This window comes from Sparus aurata, chromosome 9 (assembly GCF_900880675.1).
Source record: "Sparus aurata chromosome 9, fSpaAur1.1, whole genome shotgun sequence".
NCBI classification, from domain to species: domain Eukaryota; kingdom Metazoa; phylum Chordata; class Actinopteri; order Spariformes; family Sparidae; genus Sparus; species Sparus aurata.
The window spans coordinates 23700021-23713984 of NC_044195.1; the positions used below are offsets into that span (position 1 = coordinate 23700021).

The window sequence follows — 13964 nt, forward strand, 5'->3', positions numbered from 1 at the left end:
TCATTGTTATGTTCCTGTATTTTGGCATCCAACACATTGATCTATGTGTGTTAAAAGGTTTGGTTTATAACAAATCAAATGTGTTCTTGATCCAGAGTATGTTGTGATATTTTCATAGGTTTAGTTTACTGGGACAAAAGAGTCACCTTGTACTTTAAAGGTGCACTACGTAGTTTTGAAGACATTTTAATCAGAGACGGTGATCTTCATTGAAACTTAATAAACAAACATCTCTTGGTTTTCATAACTGTGTAAAGCACAATACAATTTGATTCGACTTTGTTTAAATGTGGCGGACCCTGCCACCTTTCTAGCTTCAAATGGTGTTCTTAGTTTCCTCCAAGAACAACTTGTTTATTCAGTTATGGAAAAAATAAATAGGTCTGAGTTTGTATTATTACCTAATTAATATCGTAAATATTAAAAAGAATGAGTTTGAACCCTTCTCCAAAACTACATAGTGCTCCTTTAGTCCTGAATATGTTGTGATTTTTTTTACATAGGTGTAGTCCACTGGCACTGTAGAAACAACTTTAAAGGTGGACTATGTAGTTTTGAAGAAATTTTAATCACAAGAGAGAGAAACTAAATAAACAAACTCTCTCGGTTTTCATAACCGTATAAACTGAAAGCACAACACAATTCCTTACTGTTTTGCTTGTATGTGGTGGACCCTGCCACCATTCTAGCTGGGAACCTTATTTTTCTTCTGAGAACAGCTTGTTTATTCAAAAGTAAAGTAGATATGTCTACATAGTGCCCCTTTAAAGAAACAATTAAAGGTGTATCTCAAGTATAAAACCCTGAGTATTTACCGGTGTGTCAGTGAATGCAACCTGCCACTGGTTTGCGTTCACGTCAGTGGTGGTCTTCCTCTTCGATGATCACTGACTTGAGGCCTGCCGCCACTGCGCCTCTGCGGCCACTAGATGGCGCGGTTGAGTCGTAGCCTGCAGCGTGTTAATTGGCTCCCGCCGCGTGGAGGAGAGTCTACCTGGGCCCACGTTAATCTGTCTCTCATTCAGGGCGGAGGAAGCTTGTCACTTTTTTTTTCTCTCTTTCTTTTTTTCTCATCAAGGAGGAGCCTGGAGACACACCGACGTGCTCCAAAGTGGAGGCTGAGGCACAACTCAAACCGTGTGGAGTAAAATAAAGACGGTCAGACAGCACACCTCGGCGATGCTTACCCGACACCACGCCACAGATTGATCACCGATCGGCAGGAGCGATCAGCCGCCAGCAGGACCCGCAGTGCCAGCTGCCGCCCCCCTCTCTCTCTCTCTCTCCGAGCTCCAGGTAAGACGTCTGTCTGAGCAGCTCCGATCTCAGGAATGCGAGGACGGATTGCTGCAAGACTTGGGGGGGAAATTCCTGAGCAACACTTATTGTGGCAAACAAACGTGTCTTTTATGTCATTTTTTAAAACTTGTAAGAAACATAAGCAGGAGTTGTTCTTCTTTCCTGAAAACAGGACTTGTAGACTTTGAGGCAGACACGCTGCAGATGCACGTCTTCAAGAAAGTCAAAGCATCTGTTTAAGGTTATATTTGCGGTTATTTGGGTTAAAATGCGCTGTTCAGGTGACATCTCATTTCACTGACTGACCACAGTGTGACATATCAGGCAGCACAATGCAGATGTTTGTTCTCCAGTGCATGAGATTTTAGGACTGTATCTCTCCAGGAGGACTGTTTGTCTGCCTTAGATACATTTTTTTGAGTACAGTGTGCATGTTAACAAGCATAACCTCGAATACATTCTGAAGTATGTAAAGGTACGTGTCGGTGCAAAGGTTGTAGCCCAAGGTGGAAGACAGATGTGATTGCTTTCTCACATCACTTGCTTCACAGTTTAGGCCTGATTTGCTCCTTGACGGGGCTCTCAGACAGCACAGATTCACTTCTTGTGAAACCAGTGCTGTAGCAACAGGGTTCAGATAATTAAATTCTTCATCATAAATCATTTTAATGCTGCGAAATAAGACATATCACTCCTGCAGTGTTTGGGGATGTGCCTCTGAGACTGTATATTTTTTTTTAGCCATTTTGTTGGAGAAACTGTGCGTTTATAACTTGCACACCTTTCTCCCTTGTCTGCATAATTGTTTTTTTTGGTGCCGCCTGACTGTCCCGGGCCCCGGGGCCCCCGGGGGAAGTCCTGCCCGCAGACAGGCAGCCCGGCCCGGCTGGGGACATGCCGGGTCCTGCCGCGCCTCTGAAGTCTGCTGGCTGGCTTTGAACTGTAGCTGCTGGAGGTGGAAATCAATCCGTCTCTATCTCCCCCTCCTCCTCCTCCTCCTCCTCCTCCTTTCTCCCTTTTACTCTTTCCCTTCTTTCTATCTCTCTATCTACCTCCGCTCTCTCCCCTCCTGCAGCCCCCAGCGCAACGCGTCTCCTCTGCCATCGAATCTTTTAATGTTCCCAGGTAGAAAGGCGAAAGGAGACGCAGAGAAGAAACAGGGGAGGGAGTGTAACTCATCTTCAAAAGGAGTTCTTGAGGATTAAAGGGATGAAGGCAAAAAAACTAACAAAGCCAGCGCCTGTAGTCATGATCATCCTATACTAGACTCAAGTGAATAGATAATTTGTGTACTTACTCATCGCTCTGACGCTTAATGCTCCTCAGCACTAGAATTCACACAATGACCCTATTTATTTTAGAGTGATATCATAGAAAGAAAAAGGGATTCTTGTGTGTGTGTTTCTTTTTTCTTTTTTCTTTTTTCTTTTCTTGGGAAAGTTATTGTTGAGATTTATGCCGCAGCCTATTCCAATCCACACAGCATATCTATTTCCCCCAAATCCGAATTTATAGAGCTCAGGAGGCCTGTTACGGCTGAACGTTGCATAACGCTTCACACATCTGAGACTATATTGTACCAAACACATAAGAAGGGGTTACATATGGAAGTGGAGTTATTCAGCTCATTAAGTTACTACTTTTAATTTATGGCATGGCGGTTTGTAGAGGCTTTTATCCAAACAACAGCTACGTTTACTCTTAAATCCTTTATGTATTGTATGATATATAGGATAGAATGTAAGATTTTAATTTTTTTTTTTTTTGATTTATAGAGTAATAAACCAATCCAGTAGAAGATGAATCCAAAAGAAAATCCAATTTTAGTGTCAACTTCATCCCTACAGGGATATTGACATTTATTGTAAGAGTTTTTTTATTACATGTGGAAAAAGTACAAATGACTTCACTCAAGCGCGTCTTCCTCAGTAGTCCTTAAATCAGACTCAGTATCAAAGTAATAAACAAAAAACAGCTCACAAAACAGGCATTGTTGTTTTTAATGGAAAACAAATTCTTCCACTTAAACAACTGGTGTTTTACTTTTACAGCGATGCAGAAATAGCCATGAAGTATTAATGATCTGTTCGTATTGAAGTATATTTAAAGGTGCCCTGTGGAGTTGTCTCGTAAACAAAGTTTGTGTTTACGTTCAGCATTTGTTTCCTGAAACTCATCATGTTAATCTTTGACATCTCACCTGACGTGGTGAAAACATTCCTGTCAAAGGAAAATTGGTCTTGAAAAGTTTGAAACCTGCATTGTTTACATCAGTGTTTACTTCCTGGTGGTCTTCACCTTCCCTGCCTTGGTTGGTGTATTGATTTTGCTTGTTGGTGTAGTGGGTGTAGTCATCGACAGACATGTATATACGGCCATCTGCATGCATGTGCGTCCTTAAGCAGTCTATGTCTATGTTTAGTTTACAAAAAGCACCGGACAAGAAGCGTCAATGGGTTTTATTTTGTAGGGTTTATCAGTGAGCTCTTACATTTGTATCTGTATGCTGAGGATCTGCATGTTCCCAACACTGGTAGGTCGTACAACAATGCGTGCTGTTCTTTTAAAGAGGAAACAAAAGTCTTCTTCAGATAACATCCTGCCTCACTGTGTCCCAAATAACTTCCCCGTGTAACTAATAATTGCTGCACAACTCAGAGTCACCAGGACAGGCAACTTTGAATAAGTCGGTGGATCTTCGGGACCCCCCCGAGGGGCTTCCAGGAGGTCCTCTGCAAAATGAGAGGTAGCTGCATTTCATTATATTTTAATTTACATGCACTAATCTCCAGCAAAGCAACATAGAAAGGAAAAAAAACATAGTTTTTTAATCATAGGTTTCACTCTCACCGCTATTATTTCCCCACGAGCAGTGCAGACGGTTTAACAAACCAATACTGAATCAAAGGTTGAAGCCTCTCCACGGAGCCCCAGGGAACACATTTTAATCACATTGAGGTTTGCGGTCTAATTTGTGTCTACTTAAGAGTCCTGCGAATGGAAACTGCTTCAGTTAGTCATCATTTTTTAACTATTTTGTGGAAAAACAGAAATACATTGAGGTATTTAGGAAAGCCTATTTTTTCTATATTACACAAAATGATTAATTGTTAAGACAAAGCTGAAACAGATTGTTGTGTGGGAGTGGGTGCTTTAAAGTAACAGCTTTTGCACGCCATGGCAGGTTTAATCCCACGTTGTGGTGTGTTTTGGCAGACAGTTGGTAGGTGGGAAGTCGGTGAGGGATCATGTTGTGGGGCACCTGTGCAGTCTGGTGCTGAATCTGTTGTGATGGTGTGGTCCGAACTGCTCATGTTGGCAAATGAAAATACGCTTTAATAGAAGACGGCGAAGATGCCTCCGCTGGTTTAAAGTACTTAAATTCTTAAAGTCTTAATTTTTTCAAAGGGCTGTGAGGATGAAGTTTCCTTCTGCCTCACAGCCACATCCATTCATCAAGAAAAGCTGCTGCTCAGACGAGAATTAGCCCAACCCAGTCACCAGGATAAAACTTTGGCGGGTAATGTTTCTGTAAACCACTAATACATTCATATTCGTATGTGTCACAGGCCCGCGTACCATTTCTGTCCATATTACATGTTTGTGGCATAACTTTGTGGAGGGTCTAGTGTCGGAGTTACAGGCGAGAATGCTGCCAGGCCAGTGACCGCAGCTCAACACTGCGTTTCCACATTTGTAAATGTGAAACCACTAGATATTTTTAGGAAAAAGCCTCAGGACAGATTTCAGCTCTGTTTGTGCCGACCAAAACGGCAATTGAAAGCCAAAAACATGATCTTTTCCTAACCCCAACCAAGTGTTAGTTGTGCCTAAACCCAACAAAACCGTAAGTATAGCGTTGCTTTAACATATCTGTGATTTGCAGAAACGTACGTCGCCAACATTTTTTGTTTTTTTTCTGGTGATGTGGTTGAGTTATCCAACGGCTAGGAACACTCTGAGAAGGCGCAGATTAATGTAAGAATACTTCACAGTTGGTGAAATGCTGACAACAAGCAGAAATGAACAATACTGATACAACGCATATTTCTTTTAACTGAAAATAACTATTGTAACACTAACTGTCTTTGAGTAAGGTCATTTATATTAGAGCTGTAGCTGCGGTGCTCTTGTAGGGCACATCCTTTAATGGAACGTTACTGTACTGTATGTATTTACCGAGTACAGTAGACTCAATTTTTGTTGGTTTCCTCGATTTGGGGTTGGCAACTCTGGCTCAGAGTTTGGTTTCAATCCGAAACCAAGTAATGTATAAGATCACCAACCTTAGGATTCGACCGATGTGGCTTTTTCAGGGCTGATACCAATACAGATAATCAGAAATCAAGGAGACTGATAATCAATATTTGGAACTACTATTTATTTGTGAGAGGAAGTTGCATCAAAGCCAGAGTAGCACATTTTTTAATTAGTTTATTTTATCTGCAGTCTGATGCTGAATATCAGCCCTGATAATCGGCCAGGGTGATGATCGGTCTTCCCCTAAGCGATTATCGATAACAACTTTTCTAATGTCAAAAGCAGTTAATGTTCCATCATGTAATTTGTCATTAATACTGTTATACTTCTGAATACCTCACCACCAAATAATTCCCCAACACGAGGCATTTATTTGTACAATTCTCTGTTAAACACTTAAATACATGCTGAGTTCAAACACAAGACAGTTTTTTATGGTGAAAGAAGAAATGCAGAGATGCAAATATTGCAGAATATCACTTTGCCAAAGACGTTTTTTGGTAAGAATTCGTGTCGATGCTCGTGTCAATACTTTAAAACAAGGGAGACAGGAAACACCTTTTACCAAAACACTTGTAACTTTTTTTAATTTTTTTATCCCAGATGATTGTTTGTTCGGCAATCCCTTCATTGCAGGTTATTTAAAAAGGGAAACAGTAATGTATGGAGATAATGGCTGGTTGCAGATTAAGCTTTCCCACCTCCAGCCGCTGCAAAACAAACAGAGACGGAGACAGGGAGAGAGATGTTCTGCCCCAGCGGAGCTACAGAAGGGAACAAGGGATCAGGGAGAGGAGACGATGAAAGACAGATCACCGGCAGGCACAGAATCAAAGAGTTTACAGACTGACTGGAGCTGGGATAGGTGTGTGTGTGTGTGTGTGTGTGTGTGCACGTGTGCGTGTGTCTTTTCATGTGCTCTAAGAGTTTGTTTTTCCTGCGCAGCGAGTGGGAAGCTGACAGTAAGTCTGTAATTAAAGCAATCAAAAGATGAAGAGAGATGAAGAGACATCACACACACACACACGCGCGTGCACACACACATTTCATGTTGTGCTCTGGTCATGTATGTAATTTTTATTTTTCGGAGGTGTGTTTTTCTGCTTCGTGGAAGATCTGCACATTATTTAAGGAATTACATCTTACCATGAGGTCTTCTCTGGAAAACAGAAACAGAGACACCAGTTCTTTGTGTGTCCCAGTTGCAGTAGTTTTCTCGTCTGATTCGTTGGTGGAAATTCAAGTTGCTGCAAAGCAATGTTTTGACACTCCTGTGAAAACAACGTTCACACTGATAAACCACGACACTGCAGTTGGACAGGATCGGGGTAAATAGATTTTTTTAAGTCGGCAGCAGCAGACGAGAGCCAGCTGTTGTCTGAGGTTTGTGTCTGTCTCCGAAGTTGGAAATCGCTTTAATCAGGGGTTTATTTTCACATCAAACTCAGACGGTCATCATGTTGCAAATTAGACCTATCTGTTTATGGCTCATTTAGTTTGTGATATCTGAGCCTTGATGGCTACTTTGTTCAGTGAGTTTGACTTCCTTTAGCACTAAAGACTTGGAGAACCGGAAGAAACCTTTGCAAATATGTGCGAGCCTGAATTGCAGAGAATGCTGATTAATTGCAACTATAGTCCTTTTCCCCAATCAGTGTGTTCTGTTTAGAGAAGTGTGGAGACTCCCTCATGGTCTGATTCACCTGAATGTGAAAGTGGTTGGTCTACTTGACTGACAGCGCCGCTGCCACCCCTCTATTTACCCTCAGACTGCACCCAAATCATAGAAAGGAGACAAAATGCCAGCAGCACATTCCACCGTCATAATTCACCCATGAAAAAAAAAAGACAGACAGGGGCACTTAAAAGTGGATTGACAGTGGAATGACCAAATTCTTGAACACACACTTGGAATAGTCGCTGAAATTCAGAGCAGAAAATGTAGAAATAGTTGAGCTGATGTGTGTTTTGATGCTTTTCGGGTGGATTATTAGAAGCGCAGGTATGATGTAGCTGCAGAATGGTTAAAGGGATATTCCGGTGTAAATTTAATCCATTTTCTAACACACCGTGACACCGAGTAGGACCCCCCCCCTCGAGAGATAAAGTTTGCAGACCGCTAGCTTGCGTAGTTTTAGCAACCTCAGAAACGAGTCGATTACCGAGTGCAGTAGAGTCCTGCAGTAATGATCGACTCACAGGGCTTCCCTACAACAAGGAAGGCTTCTCGGGTGGTGACTTTTGTTTATTTTTTCCGACAAATACGGCAACTATATCATATGTTTGATGCCTCGAAATATGTTCTGGGACCGTATTTCTAATGTTGCTGAAGTTTGGTGCTGTTCTGAGAATTATTTGTGGCTTTTTGATGGCGGTTTATACTTGGACTCATTTACTGCAATGTATTGTTGTCGTGCGGTCGTTTCTGAATTTTGCTAAAACTACACAAGCTAGTGGTCTGCAAACTTTATCTCTCGAGGGGGGTCCTACTCGGTGTCACGGTGTGTTAGAACATAGATTAAACTTACACCGGAATATCCCTTTAATAACGTGGTATCTCGTAGACTGAGATTTCTTTTCATGATGATTAGAAGATGAATGCCTCTGATTATATCCTCATGAGTTAGAAACAATCACTGCTGCATTTGTTGAAGTGTAAAACCTGATGTGAAATATAACAAAGTAGACTGAACGAGAGGCACACTTCATCCGGTGTAAAGACAAAAAAAATACGATGTCTCATCAGAGTGAGTTTTTCACCAGAGCTGGTGGAGGTTTAAATGACAGACTGCAGGAACTTGATAGCGGGGAAGTCCACACCGTTACTGGTTCATGTTTTATATGCAGACCCACTAGATGGAAGTTTTATCACCTGTGAGAGTTCATGTTCAGATCATAAATATTAAACTCTAATAACATCAAACACAGTCACCAGAATTCATGTTGATGATCTATTGAAAACATAATCAAAATAATTGCGATAATTGAAATTCCCTAAATGGCACAATAACATACTGGAACAAACATACATACACTTGACTTACATTGGTTAAGCAACAAAGAGTTTTATTGCATCACTGCGTAAATAAAGGATAAATAAACGGCAGGCACCTTATCTTCCTGTCGTTGTTTAGTTTTGAATCCAGACTTAATTGACGCCATGGTGACATCTGATTGTAAAGATGTGTCTTCCCCTTCAGGTATTGAGAGGATATTCATTATAATCCCGTTAATGGAAGCTCACAAAGATCAATTTATCATCATCCTTGGTTGTGATCTTGTGGTCAGGTTAGGTTTAGGCACAGAAACAACTTGGTTGGGATTAGGAATCATGTTTTGCCGATTCTGACGCTTCAAACTATTCAGTTTTGTTGCCACTAACAGAACTGGAAGTCGTCCCGATGTCTCATTAAAAATATCCAGTCGTTTCATGCTTACAGTCATTTAAATGCTGCCATCTTGACTAGCTGTCACGCCACCACCATCTCGCTAGCTAGCTAGATTTATATTCGTTACTGTTCAAGCCAGTTTTGTTTGGTTTAGTGTTGAATCATACGCTTGGAAGCTGATAGAGAGTTTTCTTTTGAGATCTGCATCATTTGAGGTGAAGCTGACGATGACCACCTCTTCTTGCATCAGAAGCTCGATGATAGCGAGTGCAATATACTTGCTGCTTGGTTGCCTGGAAGGATTTGGGGCGTTGTGTGTCAGAGTGGGTAGCGTGTGTTTGAGATCCTGCTTGAGTTTGGATAGTTGAGAACTTGGATCTGTAAAAGGATAAAATAATCAGCTTTTTTAAGGGATAGAAGACTGCATTGATTAACTCTGGAATTTGTTTATGGCCTGGAAGAAAAGGGATTATGTGTTTTAGTGTGTGAGTGTATTTCTTCCAGAGTGATATGAGACAGTGTCCGTGATCAGAGCCATCAAATATTGTCAGAATCATCAGCCACCATCAGCCTCAGCCAAACAATATTAGTGTAAGCACAGAGGTTGCTTGAAAGAAAAAAAAACAAAGTAAGAGAAAAAAGAGAACGATTTCAATGGAAAACAGATTTTGCTTTTAGATGACAGAGATCCCTGGAACCACACGCTGCTGATTTAATTGTCTTCAGAAATTAAGTGCTGTGGAAGCGCCCACAAACCGTCCTCTAACGACTTTCTTCATGTTCTTCATTGATTTGCTTGTTGGCAGAGTTCCCTCGCCACTGATTGGCCCATTACTTAATCAGGCAGGAAGTCATTATCAATTGGTGTAATGAATATCCTTTACAGGGTTAAACACAGATGGTGAAAAGCCGTTTCCCACACAATCTGTCGATAACTACATTAAGAAAGACACGGGACAGTTCAGAGGAAGAGATTAATTTGGGATACCTCTTAAAATAATTAATTAGTAGAATGTTAAGCCAAAGAGACAGACAGAACCAAGTTTAACAATGTTGGTTGAGTGGTATCTGTTACATGTTCCAGTAAAAGTTAACAGCAACAAAGTGCCAGAGTTGGCATCGGTAAAGTTTGTTTGAGGTTTGCTTCTGATTTGTTGCATTACGTTTGTGTCCCAGAGCTAAGAAGCAGATTTTCCAAAATCCAAACAAACACGTTGTCCTTAAAAATTGATCTTACACGTACATGAGGAAGTAGGCTAATGTCTGTTTTTGGGGATTTGACACCTAAATAAGAGGGTAAAAGTGGCTCATTCACATGTTCGCCACTTTAAAAAACACATACCAAAGATTTAAGAAACTGGATTTACCCGAAGCGTCAGCTTGGCCATGTTTTTATTTGAAACTGGCTGGGTTTATAGTAACTGGGTTGCTGGATTCATCTTCAAGTAGAGCTCCCTGTGGCTCGGTTGAGCGTTTTATTGAACTTGTGGCATGCTGCTGTATTGGAGACTACCAGGTTGGAAGCACGGGGATATCTTGAATCTTCCAATTATTAAACTGCAAGCCTTCTTAAGGCCAAAGGCAGAGTAAGTAATGATAAAGACCGCAGGGGATTGGGCATCCGAGTCTGGGTAGAAAAAGGGGAGATATTGACTCGCAATAGATTGATCATGCAGTAAGAATCTACTGCTTATTAAGGCCCAGAGCATATTTGTCAGTATGACTGAAGACGAGCGTCTTTCACATGAGAAACCACTGATGTTCTTTACTGTTCTGAGGACAGACTGTACAAAATATGGACAGAGCTCTCCGGGTCTGAAAAGTGAAGCCAATGCAGAAGTGCCTTATAGCTGTATTCTTTTTGATGACCAGCAGGTGGCGACTCCACTGGTTTAAAAAATCAAGTCAATTTATATGCAAGCTTATAAGAAAATGAACCTACCTCTCTCTTGATTTGTTAACTCATTAAGCAGTTTCCTCACAAGTTTATTTTCTCAGTCGCTAGTTTCATGTCTTCTTCAACACTGCTTGATGTCAAAATGAATAATCGTCCCATTAGGGGTAAAATGGCCCATAAAGCAGGGTATGCCTCACGGTGTGGCAGCGTTGTGATTGACCAAAACGTTCTCCATCTCAACTCATCACATACGGCAGCTTGGTTAGTGACCTTAAGCTTCAAACTACGACACTTTACCTGCCCCTCTGATGTCAGTTTTGCAAGTGAAGGCTTTACAGTTAGACTTCTCGATGTTTATTAATGTTGCTTAAGAAAGGTTTGGTTAGGTTTAGGCGCAAAAAATACTTGGATGGGTTTAGGAATAGATCATATGTTGGTCACTTCTGGCTCAAATGGCCATAATGCTCGATGTAAAACTTGAGGTTTCAGAACAGGAGTCCACAAACCAATGGGTGACGTCAAGGTGAGTTCAGTCGACCCTGTTGCTTGATTGGTGGACTTGAACGCTCTGCTTATAGAATTTAACATACAATTTGCTGACACATTAACGTATTAAGCATTACTTCAAAGAATACAAACACAAGGATGTAGTCATTGGGCTATGCCAGCTCCGACTGCCAAGAAGAAGAGGTAACAGGGGTTCCTGTCTCCTTAATGTGTGTGTTGGTATGAGATGATCTATGGGAATTTCCATATGCCGACCCCTCCTTTCACCTACAGGGTATAAAACATCCCTATAATGACTTTTAACTCAGCCTATCACATTTGGCTGTCACATTTAGCTGCAGTCCATATCACTGCAGACTTAATCCTGCTTTGAAGTTTCCTGCCGGATTCTTAATGATATTAAGGCATTATACTTGTCACTGTGGGCCAGGGAGCTTTGATGAGAGATGTCTTCTTTTAGGGCTCATTGGATTGCATCAGATACATTTTTGAGGTCAGTGGGTTTGTTATTGTGCATTTTTAAATGAGGCAGAGTAAATTGTCTTGCCATAGTTATGTCGAATTCCATATTGGATTTCCTTCTGCTGACAAAGAAAAGCAATCAAACGAAACCAAATGAGAAACAGAGACGAAGACGGAGCTAATGAAAGGAGGCAGGGAGGGCTGGAGGTTGTTGACAAGTTATTGAGATGAGAAAAAATGGCAAAATAATGAGGCTTTTAAAAAGAAAAACTTGATTCGTCCAGAAATCTAGCAGCCGAAATCCACTCGCTCGTACTGGGAGCTGCCCGACGCGATCGCTGCATCGCACTGGTGCCACGGAGAGCTGCATAGGCCCTAGCTGTTAATGACACAGGTAAAGACAGAAGGGTTATTTATCAGAGATTATGTGGTCGTTAGAAGATTCATACCCTCGGGGGGCAAAAGATTTGGGCTGACTTTCATCTCAGACCTGCCCCGACAGAGAGCGAGCGAGGGCTGGAGACACCGAGACAGGCTAGAAAGAGGTAGAACAGAGTGTCAGGAGACACACAGGCTTCAAACACGGAGGGGTGTGTGTGTGTGTGTGTGTGTGTGTGTGTGTGTGTGTGTGTGTGTGTGTGTGTGTGTGTGTGTGTGTGTGTGTGCATCACTTTAACCCCATAATGAGTAGCCTTGAGGGGGTCCACATCCATTTGGCAGTTCTTCATTTCCTGATTTGAAAAAAAAAAGTGCTATCTACCCTTTCATCTCCCTAGCAGCAACACACAAGTCTACACGTATACACACACACACATTTGCATATACACACGCACACAGACACATGCAGACACACACACACACACACACACACACACAAACAGCAGTTGTGGTCTTACCACAAGGACTTGTGCAATTAAACCCTATTTTGCCCTCAGAAGCTAACTCTGCACGTATTTATCGGTCATATATCTATGTGTTAGTGTGTGTGTGTGCGCGTGTGCGCACGTGTGTATGTTTGTGTAAGCTGTTATTAAGTGAGATCAAACCCCCGGGGGTCGGGGAATTAGCCATCATTGAAGATCAGAAGGTTTTTCACTCAAGTCTGCGACAAGGAAGAGTGAAATCAGAGGTTTGGAGCCAGACAGACAGATTGTGACCTGAGATAGCAGATGTAATGGCAGCTTCTTCCTCTCTCTCTCTAACACACACACACACACACACACATACACACACACACACACACACACACACACACGTCTTTGATGCTTCCGACAGCTTCAGGTGGATTTAAAGTTCAGCTGTAGATGTGTTGAATTGATTTGTCCTGACCTCAGGGCACATCAGTCAAAACAACAACATTCTTTCATGTCAGAACGAACAGTGTCAGTGTTTGTGTTTTCTTTAGCGCCACTCCTGTGGAGAAGGTACGGTCAGGTGTAGGCAGCTGGGACGGCTTGATTGAAGGTTACGGAGTGATCACCTTCATGGCTAACGGAAACCAGCGCTGTCTGTCTTTAGATAGAGGTCAGACTCTGGATATCTGCTCAGTACTTTATGTTGTCTCTACACGCTTTGGAAACATTAGAAAATCTTTACATATACTCTCCTTTTCACATTTAAAACCACATTTCCATGAACGCATCTTGTTGGAAATGTCACTTATTTCCTGATCATGTGCTTGAAGTTCAAAAGGATTCATCCACACTACAGAGCGTAACTATGGAAACATATGCTCCGGTTTAATCACTATTCTAGAGCCACTGCTATCCACTGATTGTTGATTGTGTTCAGCAAGATCACACCCTCAAATGTTACGTTTCATCCACAACCCAGAAATATTCACCCTACGGTCGGTCATAGTGGAGTAAACAGACGAACAACAAGCCAGGATCAGACAATTTTTCTTTAAATAAATACACAACTGATTATAATCAATCGTCAAAAATGTTGGCAATTCAATTAACATTGAACTTTTCTAATCTCATCATTGCAGCTTTAGTTCTGTGCAGAGTTCTTGCAGGTTTTATGTCCAGGTTTCAAACCAGGAAACGAGATTTATATTTTCCCCTGACAGAATTATTATTTTATTTTAATACAGATCACTGAAAATTATTTCTCATTTTCTGTGAGACGAAATATGTGTCAGGAGA

The 13964-nt window shown here is 41.5% G+C and overlaps 1 protein-coding gene across 3 annotated transcripts in view; it reads left to right on the forward strand.

Annotated features, from left to right (window-relative positions):
* The first annotated feature begins 989 nt into the window (after window positions 1-989).
* edar (ectodysplasin A receptor) overlaps window positions 990-13964 on the forward strand; it is a 44162-nt gene continuing 31187 nt past the window's right edge. For all 3 annotated transcript variants that reach the window (XM_030428735.1, XM_030428736.1, XM_030428737.1), the window contains exon 1: window positions 990-1296. The gene's annotated coding sequence lies outside the window, so the exon portion shown is untranslated. The remainder of the gene's footprint in view (window positions 1297-13964) is intronic.